This window comes from Bombina bombina, chromosome 2, assembly GCF_027579735.1.
Source record: "Bombina bombina isolate aBomBom1 chromosome 2, aBomBom1.pri, whole genome shotgun sequence".
In the NCBI taxonomy this organism is placed as follows: domain Eukaryota; kingdom Metazoa; phylum Chordata; class Amphibia; order Anura; family Bombinatoridae; genus Bombina; species Bombina bombina.
In genome coordinates this window covers 931,357,558-931,377,495 of record NC_069500.1, presented here as the reverse complement: position 1 = coordinate 931,377,495, position 19,938 = coordinate 931,357,558, and positions in this window count along the sequence as shown.

Sequence of the window (19,938 nt, the reverse complement as noted above, 5' to 3'; positions counted from 1 at the left end):
AGCTCAGCAAGTTTTTCCCGAGCTGCAGAACAGCTGACTGCTGTAGGAGGATTAAGCTGATGCCCCTCCCCCCTCCCATGCAACCAGAGGCGTAACTAGAAGCCTCAGGGCCCCGGTGCAGGAATATATGAAGGGCCCCCTCAACTTGCAATATATATATATATATATATATATATATATATACACATATATATATATATATTTTTTTTTTTTTTTTTTTAAACACACACACACAAATAATACATATATACACACACACACTGCACATATACAGTACATACACAATAATATATATATATATATACATATACACAAAGACAAAATACACACAAATATATATATATATATATATATATATATATATATACACACACACATACATACATTATCATACACACATATACATACATATACACATATACACATATACATACACACACAAATATATATATACATACACACACATACATACATACATACATACATATATACACACATATACATACATACATACATACACACACACACACATACACACATACATACATACACACACACTGTAACTGCAGCTTATGTCTGACTGTGTGATATAAACTTTAGGACAGCAAGTAAGAATGAAATGTTTTGTAAAAAATGGTCTTAACACTTCTAAGTAACTTAAGATGGCTGCTGGTTTAGCAGTCCCTACTGGAATTAGAAGGGTTAATTAGCAGAAGTGGTTCCCTGCTTACTTTTAGAGAGAGGTTTCCCAGATTTATTTGCAGAGGTGACTGTCAGCTCAATACACACAATAAATCACAGCCTGTAGTTTAACCTCTGCCTCGGCTGAGCCTCGCCACGTGACCTGAGTGGTGACGTCGGCGTCTCACTTGCACAGCATAAACTGTGCGATTAGAGAAGTATAGGGGCTGGGTTGGTACGGCACCTGCAGGCACTTATGAATAAGTGCAGAGGGGTATGCCAGGCATCTAGACTCTACCGCACATGCGGTTTAAAAAAAAAAGTTGTTTTTTTTTAGTTTTTTTAAACACAGTCTGGCTTGGACCTTTTTTGGCTGAGTAATTAAATATAATTTTTCCAATATGGGGGCTACTGGAAAAATTATATTTATTCAGCCAAAAAAAATGTCTTCTTTTGTCTCTGAGGGTTCACGTGCGCCTATGGAGAAGCCTCCACAAAAGGTCTACTAATGTCTTTAGTAATAATTCATTGCATCCAACTTGCCTATAGCGAATATAGAAGGGATGCAGAGCTCCACTATTTAAGAGAAGTCAACAGATCAGTTTCAGTCATTTTAATTGTGAGTATTCAGGGGGATAACTGGAAAAAGGAGACATTTGACATGACCGAAGCTGTGCACCCTAAATAAATAGCAATGTTAAACATTCAATGACTGTTATTAGTTTTCCCATACACTGTGCTAATATTTAGGTAGTTTATTTTTGTTGTGTAGACATTAAAAGGGACTTGAAACCCATAAGCTTTCTTTCATGATTTAGACAGACCATGCATTTAAAAAAAACAACTTTTTATTAAGGGGTAAAACAATATATTCACGTTAGTGAGACTAGACATAATACACATAGACCTAGATTACAAGTTGTGCACTAAACTCAGTGCATAAATAAAGCTAAAAATTTAGCGGTATCGCATGTTCCATGTCGCTGCTATTATAAGTTACAAAAAAACCTTCTTGTGTTGTGCGTTATGGTGGGTTAAGCTCCATACCGTACAAAAGCCAAGTCCTGACTTGACATGCTTGTGCACGTATTCCCCCATAGACATCAATGGAGAAAAAGTGTGGCCCACCCGCATCACTAACACCTAAATAAACCTATTAACCCCTAAACCACTGACCCCCCCCCACATTGCCAACACTACAATAAACCTATTAACCCCTAATCCGCCACCCCCCGTATAGAAAATACTAAACTAAACCTATTAACCCTTAACCGCAAAACACCCACATGGCAAATACTAAACTAAACCTAATAACCCCTAAACTACCAAACACCCACATCACGACAACCTAAATTAAACTATTAACCCCTAAACCTAACACCCCTAACTTTAAATTAAAGTTACAATATAACTACCTTCAAATAAATAAAAACTTACCTGTGAAATAAAAAAACGAAGCTTAAACTATAACTAAACCTATTTTAAAAACACTATGAAAAAATTTTTTTTACCTAACATTACAAAAAATAACCGTCTAAAATTATGAAAAATAAAAAAAACTAAGAATACAAAAAATAATAAATGAAATTATCCAAAATAAAAAAATTAAACATAATCTAATACCCCTATAAAAACAAAAAAGCCACTCTAAAATAAAAAAAAACCCTAATCTAACAATAGACAACCAATAGCCCTTAAAAGGGCCTATTGTAGGGCATTGCCGTAAAAAAATGACAAAGTCCCCACTAACAATACAACCCCCCACCCACTCAACCGCCCAAAATAAAAAAGACCTGACTAAAAAAATCCTAAGCAACCCATTGCCCCTAAAGGGGCATTTGTATGGACATTGCCCTTAAAAGGGCAATCAGCTCTTTAGTGCCCATTAAAAAATAAAAAAAGCCCTAATCTAAAACAAAAAAACACCCCAAAAAAATAAAATAAACACTAACACTAACTCCGACATAGGTACTCACCATTCCTGAAGGCCGATCTATCTTCATCCAGCGCGGGGCCATCTTCTTTCTTCATCCCGGTGGTGCGGACCAAAGGCGGCGAGGAGCAGAGCTGGAACAGTGACCTCGCAGACATCCAGCGTGGAGGCAATGCGGGGGGTGGGGGGTGGTTTAGGGGTTAATAGGTAGTTTATGGGTGTTAGTGTACTTTGTAACATTTTTGTTATGAGTTGATTGCGGAATGGATCGTGGCGGGATAAGTATAACGCTAGTGGAATAGCCTGATCGCACACCTTGTAACACAGGTGAGTTGAATATTTCACACTCAAAAGCCATTTTTTGAGTGCAGAATGGATCGTTGCAGTAAAGGCTATAACGATAGGGGTATAGCCTGTTATGGTATAACCCGGATACCAAGGGTTAATACCAGATGAAAGATGTCCTGAATGTGGGATCAGCAACACACAACCCAGCTAATTCTCCCCAAACATGAGACCAAGCTCCATATTGAAGGTAAAAACAGAATGTCCTTTATTGAGGGCTATATGCCCAGTATTTATGCAGGTTTGAGACCAGATGGGGGTTGGAAGTATTGTACATAGAGGGAAGACGCCCTTTTGCATGATACAATAGAATTAAGTTACTTAAGCAGATAAACAATTTAAACACAAGAAAACAATGGAGTCCTTCTTATCACCTAGCAGTCTGACTCTAGATGTGATTAAACAATGTGAATGCTTATCACATAAACCTAATTACAGTACACAATAGATGCTGCCAGGAAACCTGTCTTTAGAAAATAGCTTCTCAAAGCTGAACAAAGTTAACCCTTCCAGTACTGACAGAGGGGTCTGTCACATGGCTCCCTCCTGGTGCCCTTGAGTTGCTGCACCTCACTATGAGCCAGCGTCAGCTTCTCCTCCAGTGTCGCTAAGTTTGTCTTTAATGTTTCATGTTCCACTCTCAAGCTGGTGTTTTCTGCGGTCTGTCGGTGCAGCTTGTCTAGCAGAGATTCCTGTTCTAACCACGCTTTTTCCTCTGCGCTCCTCTTCTCTTACGTGATTGTTTAACGTGACCATTTCATCCTCTACTTGACTCTTCTCCTTCATCAGCGCATTGTAACTGGACTTCCACATATCAATAGCAGATAGAGATTTACTGACCTCAGCGTCCTGGGGCTTAGCAGCAGGTGGGTCAGTCTCTGCTGCACGGATCTGGGCACGGTTAGTCACAGGGTTAACATCGGCGGAACCCATAGGAGCGTAGGCAGAAACAAGGGGGGGCCAAGTTATTTCCAAGGAGAACATCAGTTGGTAAGTCCTTCATGACCTCCACATTCACAGGTCTAGTGCCCACTCCCCAATCCAAATGTACCCGGCAACAGGTAGGCGGAACACAGCGCCCCCTGCTACCCTCACAGCCACAGTGTCTCCGGTGTGCTGTTTCTCAGACACCAAGTTCTTTTGAAGCAAGGTCATGGTAGCACCAGTATCCCGTAGACCACTGACCTCCTTCCCATTCACTTTAACCAGTTGCCGGTTATTACGGTGGGCAGCTTGCACGGGGTCTGCTTCATGTAGGAAGCCCCAACATTCTTGCTCCTCTATGTAGTGGGCCGCAGGCTGAGGGTTACGTGGGATTCAGCCGGCGGGTCATCTCCAGGACGGTGCTTGGTTTGCTGCGTTTAGGGGACACTCTGGTCTTTTGTGCCATAGTTGCTTACATCCAAAGCACCGAATAGGTTGTGAGTAGCCCCGTGAATTGAACCGGGCTCTCTGAGGATAGTTCGTGGCTGGAGGCCGTGTGGTAGAGCGGTGCGCCAGGGGTTGGTAGCTGGTAGCTGCTGGGGTGACTGTGGGTCGGTATTCCACTCTGGCAGGGGGCTTAGTGGTAGCAGTGTCCAGTTTGCGGGCATCCGTATACTCATCTGCCAAGCGAGCCGCTTCATGCAGGGTGGAGGGTTTACAGTCCCGAACCCACTCTCGAACTCCTGTGGGTAACTTGTCGAAGCAATGTTCCAACAGGAATAGCTGCAGCACCTCTTCCCCAGATACGGCTTGGCACCCCGCTATCCAGTGAGCTGCTGTGCGGTGCACCTTACATGCCCACTCAACGTAGGAATCTCCAGCTAGCTTAACAGTGTCTCTGAACCTCTTTTACAGCATTATAATCCCCGACTTCCTCATCTGGAATGGCCCGAAAAGCCTCGCTGGCCCGGCCGGATAATTTTCCGGATAATATCATGACCCAGTCCTCTGCGGGTACCTTGTGTAGTGCACATTGCCTCTCAAAATCCGCAAGGTACCCATCAATCTCTCCTTCTGTTTCCAGGAAGTTTTTAAAAGCTGCAAAATTTACTTTTCTCTTTTCCACTGGGGTTGCTGTGACTTGGGCTGCTGCAGCGCCGCTTTGGCGAAGTAGGTTGGCCTCCACAGCTGCTATGACCCAGTTGATAATTTCCACAGACGGGTTGGGGCCATAATGTGCCAGTCTTATTTTGACCGCCCGGTCAAAGCTTGCTTCTTCGGGGGTTCTGTCTGATATGCTGGGCCCATTGGTTCCTACGGTCCCTGGTACTCTTTCCATCTTGGTCAGTATTGTAATAATCCCCCTCTTCCTGAGGTTACTGGCTTGTGTAGTTGCTCTTCTGGGCGATGAGGATCATCCCGTCGCTTGCCACCAATTGTTATGGTATAACCCGGATACCAAGGGTTAATACCAGATGAAAGATGTCCTGAATGTGAGATCAGCAACACACAACCCAGCTAATTCCCCCCAAACATGAGACTAAGCTCCATATTGAAGGTAAAAACAGAATGTCCTTTATTGAGGGCTATATGCCCAGTATTTATGCAGGTTTGAGACCAGATGGGGGTTGGAAGTATTGTACATAGAGGGAAGACGCCCTTTTGCATGATACAATAGAATTACGTTACTTAAGCAGATAAACAATTTAAACACAAGAAAACAATGGACTCATTCTTATCACCTAGCAGTCTGACTCTAGATGTGATTAAACAATGTGAATGCTTATCACATAAACCTAATTACAGTACACAATAGATGCTGTCAGGAAACCTGTCTTTAGAAAATAGCTTCTCAAAGCTGAACAAAGTTAACCCTTCCAGTACTGACAGAGGGGTCTGTCACATAGCCGTATCGCCGTGACTTGTAATAGGGGAGAGCAGACTATTCCGCTTGCAAAGGCCAATTTTTCAGCGATATAGCCGTACCGCACAACTTGTAATCTGGGTCATAGAGAGAAGCACACTCTCTGGAATGAACAACCAGCTTGATGACTTGTTAGCTTGTTCCGTGGCGATTTACCACCTGGGTGCAGCTTCATTTTAGTCCAGTAATGTTTTTAACGAAGTAGAACTTTCCTAAAGTATATCAGTCTGATCTCGCCTATTGTGGTCACTCCAGCCAAATTCCTCTCTGAACAAGAAACACGCAAACCCCAGACGAGCAATTCAGCCTTCATTGGGCCTCGTCAGTGAGGTGCAGCCACACTGAGCAAGGAGTCCACGTCTGGTGCTAAGAGGAATATAGCTGCACCTCACATAAGAGGTCCAATGAAGGCCAAAATGATCATCTGGGGTTGTCATGTTCCTTATTTAGAGGAGGACTGCCTGGTATTTTGGCGCAGGACTGACCCTACTAGGCAGGATCAGACTGATATACTTCAGGAATGTTCTCCTCTGGGAAAAGCATAATTGGGCTAAAAGAGGCTGCTCCTGGTGGTAACTTACCATAGAATAAGCTACTAAGCTTTTCATTCCTGGTTCAGTGCTTCTTTTTCTGTATGCATTTGTATTATGCCCTTGGGGAAGTCTCCCTAAGGGTGATATGGGAAACCAGACATGGACTCCTTGCCCATTGTGCTTAGAGGAATATGTCTGCTCTTCACTGATGAGTTCCAATGAAGGGCGAAATGATCATCTGGGGTTGTCATGTTCCTTGTTCAGAGGAGGATTGCCTGGTATTCTAGCGATGGACTGACCTTACTAGGCGGGATCAGACTGATATACTTCAGGAAAGTTCTCCTCTGTGGAAAGCCAAATTGGGCTAAAAGAGGCTGCTCCTGGGTGGTAACTCGCCATAGAACAAGCTACTGAGCTGTTGATCGTTCGTGGTTGAGCGCTTCTCTTTCTGTATGAATTTGTATTATGACCCTGGGGAAGTCTTCCTAAGGGTGATGCGGGAAACCAGACTTGTACTCCTTGCCCAATGTGCTTAGAGGTATATGGCTGGACCTCACTGCCGAGGCCCAATGAAGGCCGAAACGATCATCTGGGCTTGTCATGTTTCTTGTTCAGAGGAGGATTGCTTGGTATTTTGGATCTGGACTGACCTTACTAGGCAGGATAAAGACTTATATACTTCAGGAAAGTTCTCCTCTGTGGAAAGCACAATGGGGCTAAAAGAGGCTGCTCATGGGGGTAAATTTCCATAGAGCAAGCTACTGAGCGGTTGTTCTTTCCAGGTAGAGCACTTATCTTTCTGTATGCATTTGTATTTTGACCCTGGGGAAGTCTCCCTAAGCTTCTTCTTAGCTAACACTGAACTATTGTTGTTCTCAATATTCTTGCTTTTGTTATTCTCAACCTTAGTCTACTAACATTTGTTCTTGTGGAATAACCATGCTTGTTAGTATCAACATGGTCTCAATATATTTCTTGTTATAGTATATCAAGGCTGTATGTCTGAGTTCTCTTGCCTTTTGCGTAAACAATTATTTGTCTCAAGTGTGGCTATTTTCCACTGAGTATGGTATGTTAAGTGTGTTTGTATGAAGACCCTCTGTGTCAATTGACAATTTATGTGATGTAAACTATATAACCGCATTGTGGGTGGGAAATAAATAGAACAATTGTTATACTTTCTTTTGTGTGGGCTGACAGTCTGTTCCCGAGATCTCGTATCAGGTGTGTAATTCTGCTCCAGCTGAGGTTAGAATACTTGTTGGTGATATGTTGTATCCAGCCTCTGTAAGTTCCCCTAACACCTATCAGGGTACCAGGAATCAGACTGAGACGTGAAGTGCAAAAATAATCACACCTTTATTAAAACCAAAAAATACTAAAAAGTCCACAAGCCAAATGACAAGCCAGGAGTCAAAGTCAGAGCTGGTAGTCAGACGAGCTGAGTCAGGAGCCAAAGCGAGTAGTCAGATGAGCCGGGATCAGGAACTAGGAAAACAGCAGAGTCAGGAACAAGCCAGGGATCAGGAACCAGAAGGGACGTCCGACAAGCCAGGTAATACACAGGCACTGGAACACAGGAACTAACAAACAAGTCTGAGACAATGCAAGAGCATACTGAACAGAGGCCCTTTAAATAATAAGTGTGACATAATAATCCTGGGACTGCAACTTGTCTCACACTGATGATGTTCACCAGTTTGGCCATAAGAGGGTGCCCAGATGAGTGAGCAGTGTTACACACTCTGCATCAGATTCAGTGAGAGAGGTAAATAAAATGGCAGCCAGCAGCAAATAGCAAACAAAGCAGGGTGAAATCCTGACATTACCCTCCCCTCAACGACCCCTCCCCGTGGGAGGACAAAAGGCATATTTGGGAAACGGGCATGGAAGGCACGGAGGAGGGCGGGAGCATGAACATCAGAGGAGGGAACCCATGACCGCTCCTCCGGACCGTAACCCCTTCAGTGAACCAAATACTGTACGCGACCCCTGGACATATGAGAATCAATAATACTGCTGACCTCATATTCTTCATGGATGTCAACTGAGATAGGATGGGAACAAGGCAACACAGTGGTAAAATGATTACAAACCAATGGTTTCAAGAGGGAGACATGAAAAAAAAATGTGAATTGCAGGAGGAAGGTCAAGATTGTAGGCAACAGGATTGACCCGTTGGAGTATTTGAAAAAGACCAACATAACGGCGAGCCAGTTTATTGGAAGGCACACAAAGGTTCAAGTTGCAGGAGGACAGCCAAACCCTCTTACCAACCTGGTAGGAAGGCGCAGGCAGACGCCTACGATCAGCCTGTAATTTTTGGCACTGCATAGACCGATGAAGGCAATCCTGAATCTGCACCCACGTGGAACCGAGTTGCCGGAGATGCTCCTCCAAAGCTAGAATACTCTGAGACATGAATGAATCGGGCAACAAGGATGGTTGAAACCCATAATTCGCCATGAATGGGGATAACTGGGAGGAAGCATTAATAGCACTAATACAAGCTAACTCTGCCCAAGGTAACAGTTCAGACCAATTATTGTGGTAATCTGAGACATAGCAATGGAGGAACTGTTCCAGAGCTTGATCAGACCGTTCTGCAGCCCCATTGGATTGAGGGTGATATGCCGAGGAGAAGCAAAGCTGGATCCCCATTTGAGCACAAATGAAGTGCCAAAATCTGGAGACAAACTGGCTACCCCGGTCTGAGACTATCTCCTTGGGTAACCCATGTAAATGGAAGACCTCCCGGGCAAAAATTGAAGCAAGCTCCTGAGCGGTAGGCAGCTTCTTCAAGGGAATGCAATGTGACATTTTAGAAAAACGGTCAACCACCATTAGGATAACAGTATTGCCATAGGAAACAGGGAGCTCGACAATGAAGTCCATGGAAAGATGTGTCCAAGGACGCTCACCATTAGCAATTGGTTGGAGAAGACCCACAGGAAGATGTCGAGGAGTCTTGTTCTGTGCACAGACTGAACAGGAGGCAACATACAGATGCATCGACCTCAAGAACGAAAGGCAAGACAGGGTTAGGATGAGCCAGAACTGGAGCGGCAGCAAAGGCAGTCTTAAGACTCTTAAAGGAGTTAATGGCAGTAGGTAACCAATGGAGTGGATCATTCTCTTTACGGGTCATGTTTGTGATTGGTTTGACCAAGGAAGAAAAGTTTTTAATAAACTTTCTATAGTAATTGGCAAAGTCCAAAAAACGTTGAATAGACTGAAGACCAACTGGGCGAGGCCACTGCAGAACTGCAGACAACTTGTCAGGATCCATGGAGAATGGAGATTACATAAACTATGAAGGTTACTTGAGTCTGATGAAACTCACATTTCTTGAGTTTACAAAACAGGCCGTTCTCATGTAGTCTCTGAAGTACCATGTGAAATCAGAACGATGAGCCTCAAGTGTGGGTGAGTGTATGAGGTTGTCGTCTAAGTACACCACAACACAGTCCTGTTGCAACATATCTCGTAAGACATCATTAATAAGTTCCTGGAAAACAGCAGAAGCATTACATAGGCCAAAGGGCATTACAAAATATTCATAATGCCCACTCCTGGTGTTAAATGCTGTTTTCCATTTGTGGCCCTCCTTGATCCTAACAAGATTGTACGCTCCTCTCAAATAAAGTTTAGAAAAGACCGTAGCTCCCTTGAGGCAGTCAAAGAGTTCCATAATGAGCGGAATAGGGTAAGCATTCTTAATAGTAAGATGATTAAGACCCCTATAATTGATGCATGGTCACTCGCCACACTTTTTCTTCATAAAGAAGAAGCCAACCCCTGCGGGAGAGCAGAATTTGTGGATGATCTCCCGCAACAGAGCATCGGCAAAATACTCCTCCATAGCACAATGCTTCGCAACAGACAGAGGGTAAACCCGGCCCTGAGGAGGAATGGCTACGGGTTGCAGGTCTATGGTACAATCGTAAGACCAGTGAGGAGACAACGTACCGGCACACACCTTGTCAAAAACATCTAAGAACTCTTGGTACTCCTCTGGCAATTGAGATACCGAAGAAGTGCACAGGGCTATGACTGGTTTCCGAAGACAAGTGGAAATACATTGCAGAGACCATGACAAAATTTCGGACCTTCTTCAGTTGAGACTGGGATTGTGCTTTTGGAGCCAGGGATAACCCAGAACAACCGGAAAATGCAGAGAGTTTATCACCTGGAACTGGAGGGTTTCAAAATGGAGAGCCCCAACAGCCATGGATAACGGAGCGGTTTCGTGAGTAACGAGTGCTGGCTGAAGGGGCCTGCCATCAATGGCCTCAATAGCAAGCGGAATGGACTGAGGCAATATAGGAATGGAGTGCTGTGATACAAAAGCAAGTCAATGAAATAGCCTGCAGCACTGGAGTCAACAAGAGCCTGGGTGACTATGGAGGAGTCCACCCAGGTACGGACAACCGTGACCAAAGAGAGACGTGCGAATCCCAACTGTATCGGCTCAGCAGTACCTGGTGACTCGGGACCAGGAGGCATGGGAGGAGAGGGAGGCATGGGTGCGAATGAAAATGTAGGAGACAATGGAACAGGAGACTTCCGCAAGCGCTCCTTGAAAGAAGACCTCTCTCTGAGTCTGATGTCAATTAGGATTAAAAAAGACACCAATGCCTCGAGATCCTCTGGTAAATCTTTGGCAGCAACTTCATCTTTAATCGCATCAGAGAGCCCATGAAAGATGGTGGCAACAAGGGCTTCATTGTTCCAACCTACCTCTGCGGCAAGCGTACAGAACTCAATGGCATATTCAGCAAAAGATTTTGTACCTTGCTGAATGGACATATGTCATTTGGCAGCAGAGGAGGAGTGAGCTGGAACATCAAATACCCTTTGAAAGGAGGCCACAAATTCAGGGTAATTAGAAATCACTGGTTTATTAGTCTCCCACAAGAGAGTAGCCCAAGCAAGAGCCGTGTCAGAAAGTAAAGAGATGAGAAATCCCACCTTAGCTCTGTCAGAGGGAAACGCCTGAGGTAACATCTCAAAATAAATACCCACCTGGTTCAAAAACCCTCTGCACTGATTAGGATCGCCTCCATATCGCTGCGGTAGAGGTGCAGAACCGGACATGCTCCTGGTAGGACTGGGTGCAGCAGCGGAAACAGGAGCAGCCATAACTTGTGGGACACTCTGATCCAAATGTGCACTGTTCATCCATCCTGGAAATGATGGTCGGTAAAGGTAGATTATTAGCACCATCAGGATTCATGGCCCTTGCGTAATGTCAGGTTACAAGGAATCAGACTGAGACCTGAAGTGCAAAAATAATCACACCTTTATTAATAACAAAAAATAATAAAAAGTCCACAAGCCAAATGATGAGCCAGGAGTCAAAGCCAGAGTTGGTAGTCGGACGAGCCGAGTCAGGAGCCAAAGCGAGTTGTCAGACGAGCCGGGATCAGGAACTAGGAAAACAGCAGAGTCAGGAACAAGCCAGGGATTAGGAACCAGAATGGATGTCAGACAAGCCAGGTAATACACAGGCACTGGAACACATGAACTAACAAACAAGTCTGAGACAAAACAAGGGCAAAATCATACTGAACAGAGCCCCTTTAAATAATAAGTGTGATATCATAATCCTAGGACTGCAACCTGTCTCACACTGATGATGTTCACCAGTTTGGCCATAAGAGGGCGCCCAGATGAGTGAGCAGGGTTACACACTCTGCATCAGATTCATTGAGAGAGGTAAGTAAAATGGCAGCCAGCAGCAGAAAGCAAACAAAGCAGGGTGACACCCTGACAACACCAGACATGGACTCCTTGCCCAGTGTGCTTAGAGGAATATGGCTGTACCTCACATGACAAGGCCCAATGAAGGCCAAAACGATCATCTGGGGTTGTCATGTTCCTTGTTCAGAAGAGGATTGCTTGGTATTTCGATGCTGGACTGACCATACTAGGCGGGATCAGACTGATATACTTCAGGAAAGTTCTCCTCTGTGGAAAGCACAATTGGGCCAAAAGAGGCTGCTCCTGGGTGGTAACTTGCCATAGAACAAGCTACTGGGCTGTTGTTCATTCCTGGTAGAGCACTGTTCTTTTGGTATGCAATATATTCAAATTGTAAACAAGGTTACAAACAGATTACTGTATAATGAGCATATTACAACATATGTGATAATAGAAAAGAGATAAGGCATTCAAGACTTCTAATATAGTGTTTTTAGCACATAGATAAACCCAGTAAATCATAGCGTAGCTTCATATGTAGTAGAGTTGAGTAATTTGATTGAAGGTTGTATGATCGTCTGTAATTGCAGTCAATAAAGAAAGTTTGTAACTGATACATAGTCCTAGTTTTTATTTTGATTTCTTTGGTCATAAACATTGCACTTTATAAATAGCAATCAAACATTTTAAACAAGAAATTAAAAAAGGAATCCACCCACCACATTACCTCTTTTCTTAAATAACATTCTCAAGCAACATCTCCTCTTCTGTATTAATATTAGCGCTATCTTGACCATTCGCCATGTAGAGAGGATGTTAACATTAATTCAGTTTGAGAGAAAAAAAGTAATATTTTAATATAAGGAGTGAGCATTTTAATATATCCCCCCCACTTTTTTTTTAAAGAATGGGTCAAAGCTATGAAGTACATCTAGTTTGAGATCATATTGTTCCATAAAGAACCGTTTCATCAAGTTATGCCTAAACTGAGAAATTGTGGGACCCGATTATTTGTCCACAAAGATAAAATGCATTTTCTAACTAATAGAATTATGAGCCAACCAGTTTTGTATCTTTGTATGCGGTTTGTCCCTATCTAATAGAAGCATTGTTTTTATGTTTATATTAACGTTAACTTGAAAACAACTTTGGATCCAATATTGTATTTGACCCCAAAAGTGTTTTATTTTTGGACAGTCATAGAAATAATGACAGAAAGTAAGGGCTTTAAAAGTGCACTTTACACAGATTTTGTCAATCGAATGCCTCCAATTAGATAAACTATTAGGTTAATATAATCTTTTTTTTTTATTATTTATATGTTTATATTCCAAGTCATGGTATAATTCAATAACAGAGTAATACATAAAAAGAAAGTATGCAAATGATTTAGGGGATGCAAGGTGCATAAATGTTCCCTCCTGTGAGTGTTTCTGTGGGTGTCTGTGTTTATGTCTTTGTGCTTTGGTTTGTGTCTCTATGAGTGTGTATGTATTTTTTTTCTCTGTGGGTCTCTCTGTGAGGGTGGGTGTGTATGTCTTTGTGCATTTTCTGTGGATGTCTGTGAGGGTGTGTGCATATGTCTTTGAGTTTTTTCTATGGGTGTCTCTGTTAGGGTGTGTGTATGTTTGTCTTTGTGTATTTTATCTGGATGCCTCTGTGAGGGTGGGTGTGTATGTCTGTGTTTTCTGTGGATGTCTCTGTGAGTGTATGTATGTATGTCTGTGTTTTCTCTGGATGTCTCTGTGAGGGTGTGTGTATGTACAGTATGTATTTCTGTGTTTTATGTGGTTGTCTCTCTGTGTGTGTATGTCTTTGTGTGTTTTCTGTGGGTGTCTCTGTGTGTGTGTGTGTGAATGTCTTTGTGTGTTTTCTGAGGCTGTCTCTGTCGGTGTTTCCTTGGGTGTATGTGCAAGTTTGAGTTTGTGTATGTGTGTGTGTGTCCATTGTCTGTTCCTTTTTATGACATTTTACCTTACTACTGATTATTCATATCTTTCTACAGACTTTGAGACTAATGAGAACTTTCCGGAAGTCACCTAATCCACCATTTAACCTTTAAATTATTGTTTAGACAGTTCAGGGCCCTTTCTTTCAGCCACTGCATGCTGTTGTCATTTAGTTGGCATCTTCCTTTACAAAAAGATAATCATAACTCCATATTTTATTTTCTAAATTTCCTTTTTTTACAAAACTGTAGTCTATTCCATTACTTGTCAGGTCAATGTAAACAAGTGCTGAGTGTGTTTCTTTGCGTGTCTGCTAGAGTGTCTATATGTAAATCCTTATGTGTGAGTGTGTGTGTGTGTGTGTTTCAGTGTATGAGTATGTCTGTGTGTACTACCTTTACAACATTTCCAAGTTTAAATAGACACTTAAGAATAAAGTGCATATACGTTTTAGTCACTTGGTCAAAAATTGCACATGTCAAATTGGGGGGAGGGGGCTGATCAATGGTTAAGTCAGGGGCCACAAAATTTCTAGTGGCGGCCCTGCCTCTCCCCCGCTCTACCCGGAGCCCTTCATGTCCTCTGCACAAATCGTAACAAGCCATTAATATACCAGAGGGAAGTAGCCATGAATGGGTATATTAATTTTTTCTGTATTTCAATTGGATATGATTTAATAAACGTACCCCATTTCTCAAAAAACAATTCTACCTCTTTGTTTTGTACATATTCTGTAGCACACTGCTCCAAGATCATTTGATTAAACAGCTTAGTTTTAAATTCTGCTACTGAAGTTTTTTTTTTTAAGTACAATTTTTCAAAATCAGGTATCTGGCAACTATAATTATATTTATATCTATAAACGCTTTCTCCTTGTAACTATTACTTTTTGGAAGTAAGAAAAATACAGACTCTCGATCAATTTTTACATCTTTCTGTATAATTTTAGACGTCCAAAAACCTATTTTATTCCAAAATGTATTAATTTTGGAACATTCCCCAAAATAATGTAGAATATCTGCCCTTGGTCCCGAACATTTAATGCATTTATTAGCAACTTTATTACCCCATTTGGATGTAACTGCTGGTGTTAGATATATCTGATGCAGGAGATTTTTGTGTGACTCTCTATAATAACTTGATTTAACAATTTTCTCCACTCTGGAGATACGAGTCTGAATTCTATCTTCGTTAATTTTTGTGAAACCTTTAATATGCTATTTTATTACTATAAGATTTAAGTTAGTTCTCCCTTCATTTTCCATCAGAGTTCTATACCAATTCTTAATAGCGAAATTCCTATTTTTAAAGCTTTTTAGGTTCTGACTTATTAGTGACCAGTTCCAGTCTCCCTCATTTGGAAGATAAATCTTATTTGCTATACTCCTCAATTGTAAATAGGCAAAAAATTAATTCACAGGGATACCAAATTCTCTTCTGAGATCTTCAAACAATTTTATACTCAATCTACTATCATTTATTACTAAAAATTTGGATAATATATATCAAACCCTTCCTTTTCCATCTATGGAAGACCTCAGATTTTAATGCTTCAATAAATATAGGGTTTTCAGTGATTGTAATATACTTTGAGACTAAATCATTTAAACCTATTATTTTACAATATTGTTGCAATGCTTTAATTATACCCTGTAAAGAGCACATATTTTCAGTTCTTTAGGCATATCTTTATTTCCTGTATGTAGTAAGGGCTTTAAAGAGAATGGTCTCTCCACATTCTCCTCTAATTTCCTTGGGATATAATATTCGTCTGTTAGCCATTCAGCTGCTAATTTAACTAAGCATGTTAAATTATATTTTTCTAAATTTGGCAGTACCAATTCTCCAAATTCTTTAGCTTGTGAGAGTTTCTTCAGCAAATATTTCTTTCTCCTTGCCCCCTATAAAAATTCCAACATACACTTAATAAAACATTTAACTTATCTTTTTACTTAATTATAAATGGTAGGTTTTGGAGTTTATACTACAATTTTGGAAATAATATCATTTTTACCAAATGTATCTTACCCATTAATGTTATTTGTAGATATTTCCAAGTCCTTATGTTCTCTTGTATTTTATGCAATACAGGTTTAAATTTGTAATCATACCATTCTGTTGGATTCCTACTCAGCCATATACCCAGATTTGATATTTTATCTACTATTTTAAATGGGCTTGATTTGATTGATGATCTATATTTTTTAACCATTAAAGCTCTGACTTCTTAAAATGTACATTGTATCCTGAAAAGGAGCTATAATTATTAATAGTCTCCATCAATATAGGGATGTTCTTACTTGTATTTCGTATAAAAGTCAATACATCATCTGCATAAAGCAAAACTTTTTCTTCTATATTCTTACAGACTGCTCCTTCTAATAGCTGACATAATTTTATTGCTAGTGACTCAATAGCAATATTAAAAAGTAAAGGAGATAAAGGGCACCCTTGCTGAGTTCCTGTTTCCAATACAACTTCAGGAGAGTCTATACCATTTACTGATATTATTGAGATTGGATTGCTATAAATTGTTTTAATATAATTAACAACATTCCCTGCAAAACCAAATTTCTCCAAATATGTAAATAAGTGATCCCATTGTACAGCATCAAACACTGTTTCTGCATCTATTGTAATCATAGCTGTGCCCATCTCATCTTTCTTATTTTCTAAATTCCAAAAATAATACAATATAATACAGGCCTTTCTAATATTAACCACAGAGCACCTATTGTTCATAAACCCAACCTGGTCCTTATGTAGTATTAACTCACCTAAAACTCTTTAAATCTCTCAGCTACTATAGAAGCTAATAACTTATAATCTATATTTAATAGTGAGATTGGTCTTTATACATCTAGATTTTCGGGATCTTTTCCTTTTTTTAAAATTAAAATGGTTACTGCTTTGGAGAATTTTTTTGACATTTGACCTTTCTCTATATAGTAAAAATGAAATAGCTTCACGAGAGTTTTTAAAATATCTTTGCTCATACTTTTGTAAAATTCTGCTGGAAGTTGGTCTGGACCAGGTGTTTTGTCGAGTTTGGCCTTTTTTATTGCTAGCTCTATCTCTTCTTCTGATATAGGACTGTTAATGCCTTCTAATTTATCTCTTTTGAGAATAGGATTATTTATATTATTCCAGAAGTCTTTTTTTTCTTTTGTATGTCAAGTTAACTAGTTCTATAACATTTTTGGAATAACTTGTGGAAGGCATCACAAATCTCTTCGGGTTTAGTATAGCTCTCCTTCCTAATCTTATTAAATTTACTATATTAGACTTTTTATTAGCCTTAACAGCTTTAGCCAGGAAACTTCCAGATTTATTACCAAACTTCATAAATTTTGCTTTACATTTTCATCCTTCCTGTAAGATTCTTGTAATAAGAAGGAATCCCTTTCTTGCTTAAATTATATATATTTGTTCCAATTAGCTTTGGAAGAGGTTTGAAGATATTTGTTGTATGCATTCTTTAGCTGGTCAGAAAGCTGTAATTCTCTCACCTTCCTTTTCTTCTTAAATCTGATCATATAACTCATTATCTCACCTCTTAGCACAGCTTTAGCTGATTCCCAGAAAATCTCTATTTTTCTCTTGATATTCATAATTGAAACCTGAAAACTCCTTTCATTTACCTCTCAGCCAAAACACAAAAGCCTGATTTTTATACATAAATTTGGGGAAAAATAAATTACATTTATTCCCTCTCCCAAATGAGTCTGTATTAGTTATATTTAATGTAATTGGGGGATGATCTGAGATAGTAAAATCTTTTATATCTGCCTTTAATTCTTTTTTAAGGAATAAGTCTGAGACTAATTCTAGGTCAATCCGTGATATATGAGATTTAGACATATAAGTATATCTTTTTTTGTCTGGATTTTGAGCTCTCCATATATCAGTCAGTTTAAGATTTCTTTTAAAAGCATGTATAATTTTCTTTTCTTTTTTCATTTTATGATCTAAGCTTCTACCAAAAGTACTCTTCCTATCAATTGGAAATTTAGATGTTAAGTTAAAATCCCCTATTACAATTAAATGAATTCCTATGTAATATAAGAGTTTTGCTTGTAACTGAGACCAAAATTCAGAATCTGGTCTATTAGGCCGATATACATTACATATTGTGAGTAGCCTTCCATTTATTTCTGCTTTAACTATAACATAACGTGAGTTCACATCTAAGATAGATACTATTATTTTTATATTTCAAATTCTTACTAAATAAAATAGCCACCCCTTTTTCTTCTTGTAGAGCACGGCATAGCACATACATCCCCAAGTCAATTAGACCTAAGTTTAGTTATTTCAGATTCTGACAATCTAATTTCTTGCATACATGCAATGTCAGATTTCAATTTTTTTAAATGCTTGAGAATCGCTTTTCTTTTAATCAGGGAGGAAATTCCCCCAACATTCCATGACAAAATATTCAGTATATTATCCATAGACTAAAGAGGGAAATTGCAGGGGGGAGGAAAGGGGACAAGAGCAAAAAATAAATAAAAAATAAGCAGCACAACAAAAAGAAAAAAAAAAGGGAGAAAAATAAAAACCACACCAGATATTCCTTTAACATAAGTAGTATTCTTAAACACATCCTTGCTTTAAGAAGTAATCAGCCTCTTCACTGTTCTGAAATGTATTAATTCCCTCCGTTAATTCTACCTTTAGGACAGTGGGGTATATAATATACGCTTTTATTCCTTTGTGGATACATTTGTACATATTTGGGACATTACATTTACATATAGAGCAGCAGTAGGGTCTCTTGGAAATCCCTACATACTAAATCATCCCAAAGTATAATACATAGGACTTATTATCTGTATGTCCAGGTCATGGGAGAATTATACAGCACATGTGCTCATATGTATAATGAGCTTTGTGGAATAGAATGCAAGCGTCTTCACTGGAGATACTGCTATTTTCCAAAATCACCTGGCCGGTGTCTATCTCCTGGCTGTTATACACTTCACAGACATACCACAGTCTTACACGCTCTACATTCTGTTATCATATATATTATTCCTACTCCAGTATATAATGCTAGATAGACAATAGCTCCAATAAACCATCAACACTCAACCGTATCCACTTCTTTACTGGGGTTATTCAGGGACAATTGATTAACATTATATACCATTTAAGCCCAGACTACAACCATGTACGGTTAAACAGACAGCTCTTAGGGTGTATAATCCACTTATCTGTATATTAGGCTTTATATTCCTTCAAAATGCCTGTTGCTGCGTCGAGCAGCGCGGCAAGGCGTGTTACTTTGTCTCTGGGATGTTTATTCAATGTTGCATGGACTTTAGGTGGAGTAGATCGTACTACTCGCCATTTTGGAAGCGCTCCAGGTGGTATTTAAAACCCCCACCTTTTCTCTCCTTCTGTGCAGTGTGGCGCATCTGATGCCCGACTCAGAAATTGGGTCTAGGGCTACAACAGTGGCGGTCTGACTGCTTGCTCCGATCGAGCGTCTAGCTTTGCGCTCTCTTGTGCGGTCCACCCACTGGAAGTCTCAGGTTAATATAATCTTTATGTAACATGTGTATTTGGGTTTCTCTAAGATGCAGACAATCAGGAGCTTTTTACTATTTCCAATCTGTTCTTGATATCTTGTAAAGTACTATTCTCTATTCTCGGTCTCTACTTGTCTATCGTTGAGGATGGATGTCCAGTCTTCAAAACTGTAAGTGGCTCTTCGGGGATTAGTGTTAGGTTTTATCAAAGGTTTATTGGGTGGGTTTTAGTTTTAGATTAGGGTTTGGGCAATTGAAAAAGAGCTAAATGCCCTTTTAAGGGCAATGCCCATCCAAATGCCATTTTCAGGGCAATGGGGAGCTTAGGTTTTTTTAGTTAGGATTTTATTTTGGGGGTTGGTTGTGTGGGTGGTGGATTTTACTGTTGGGGGGGTGTTTGTATTTTTTTTAC